This window comes from Myotis daubentonii, chromosome 10 (genome assembly GCF_963259705.1).
Source record: "Myotis daubentonii chromosome 10, mMyoDau2.1, whole genome shotgun sequence".
NCBI lineage: Eukaryota > Metazoa > Chordata > Mammalia > Chiroptera > Vespertilionidae > Myotis > Myotis daubentonii.
In genome coordinates this window covers 60,499,213-60,501,547 of record NC_081849.1, presented here as the reverse complement: position 1 = coordinate 60,501,547, position 2,335 = coordinate 60,499,213, and the positions used below count along the sequence as shown (strand labels likewise).

General features: G+C 42.7%; 1 pseudogene; it reads right to left on the bottom strand.

Moving 5' to 3' along the window:
* Nucleotides 1-325: 325 nt before the first annotated feature.
* On the bottom strand, nucleotides 326-1,010 carry LOC132211504 (nuclear transport factor 2-like; annotated as a pseudogene).
* Nucleotides 1,011-2,335: the final 1,325 nt, after the last annotated feature.

Sequence of the window (2,335 nt, the reverse complement as noted above, 5' to 3'; positions counted from 1 at the left end):
TTCAAACCCAGGAATATTGCCTCTACTGTACTTTGCCACTAAGAAATCAAAGAGGTGGAATAAAAGCCAAAATATGTAAGTTATTTCCTCCATTGTTATAACCTGGTTTTTTTGTTTACTTTTAAGAAAATTTTTGTGGTTTTATCGTATCATGAGGCATTAAAACATTGGAACAAATCAGTATCTGGACGGTGAGGCAGCTGCTTTCTCCTTCACTTCTTTGGGTTACTAGAGCAACTTGTTGGTAGATTTAAAAAAAAAAAATACAAGCTGTTGCATTACTTAAGTCTTGGAAAGGCATGCGCTGGTACAACACAAACTTCTGTCAGATGTAACTAGTCTAGCGTCCAAACATCATGCACAGAACCTAGGTAGCAGCAGCGCACTGCGCCCACCCCCACCTCGGTCCTGCTCACTTGTGTCTGCTATTTGGAGCATCTGGAGGAGTGTGTATCTGGAAGAGGAGGGAGGAGGAAACAGCATGAGTGCCTGGCTGGGAGGAGGTCAGCCGAAGTTGTGCAGGGCAAGCCTGAACATGTCACTGGTGCAAACCCAAGCATCGTTGATGTTCTTCAATAGGAACAGCTGGTGGAACCCCATGATGGGGTCTTCATCGGCCTTGAGCTGGCCCACAACTGTGCTGAGGATGCAGCTGTCTGGCGCGGGCTGGTGGGCCTGTGCCCTGGTGCTGGGCTGGATTTCTGGAACGGAAGGCTAGACCACTCCTCCACAATGGCAGTCTTCCCTTGGAACTGCTGTCCTTCTCACCTACGCCATGATGCGTCCATGTAAACTGCGCCTCGTTGGGTTCTGTCGTTATCAAATAATTGGTAGTCATGTTGCATGAAGCTGGATCCAGTCTGCTCCCAAACTGGCTTGTCTCCCATTCTAGAGCGTCACCCAGCCGCGCTGAAACCGGAGGGGCTGGCCCGATGGCGGCAGCGGTGGCGGCAACCCTGTTTTGTTTTGTTTTTTCATGGTTTGATTGGAATTGAGCCCATAGAACTAAGTTTTTGGGAACTTTAGCTTTAGCATTCCCAAAAGTAACAACTTAACAAGAATATTCAGATCTGAGAAGCCTTTTAAAAGACCTCTACTCAGAAAACTACAGGACGTTGAAAAAAGCCATAGAGGAAGACATAAACAGTTGGAAGAACATAGCGTGTTCATGGATTGGTAGAATCAACATCATTAAAATGTCCATACTACCCAGAGCAATCTATAAATTCAACGCACTTCCCATTAAAATACCAACGGCATACTTCAGAGATCTAGGACGAACTTTCCAAAAATTCATCTGGAATAAAACAAGACCCCGAATAGCTGCAGCAATCCTGAAAAAGAACAAAGTAGGTGGGATCTCAATACCAGATATCAAGTTGTATTACAAAGCCACTGTTCTCAAAACTGCCTGGTACTGGCACAAGAATAGGCATATAGATCAATGGAATAGAATAGAGAGCCCAGAAATCGGCCCGAACCAATATGCTCAATTAATATTTGACAAAGGAGGCAAGAACATACAATGGAGCCAAGATAGTCTCTTCAATAAATGGTGTTGGGAAAATTGGACAGATATATGTAAGAAAATGAAACTAGACCACCAACTTACACCATACACAAAAATAAACTCAAAATGGATAAAGGACTTAAATGTAAGATGGGAAACCAAAAAAATTCTAGAAGAATCCAAAGGCAACAAAATCTCAGACATATGCCGAAGCAATTTCTTCACTGATACAGCTCCTAGGGCACTTGAAACTAAAGAAAAAATGAACAAATGGGACTACATCAAAATAAAAAGCTTCTGCACAGCAAAAGAAACCATCAACAAAACAACGAGAAAACGCACTGTGTGGGAAAACATATTTGCCAATGACATATCTGATAAGGGCCTAATCTCCAAAATTTATAGGGAACTCATACAACTTAACAAAAGGAAGATAAACAATCCAATCAAAAAATGGGCAAAGGACCTAAATAGACACCTTTCAAAAGAGGACATTCAGAAAGCCAAGAGACATATGAAAACATGCTCAAAGTCACTAATCATCCGAGAGATGCAAATCAAAACAGCAATGAGGTACCATCTCACACCGGTCAGACTGGCTATCATCAACAAATCAACAAACGACAAGTGCTGGAGAGGATGTGGAGAAAAAGGAACACTTGTGCACTGCTGGTGGGAATGCAGACTGGTGCAGCCACTATGGAAGATAGTATGGAGTTTCCTTAAAAAACTGAAAATGGAACTCCCATTTGACCCTGTGATCCCACTTCTAGGAATATATCCCAAGAAACCAGAAACACCAATCAGAAAGGATATATGCACCCC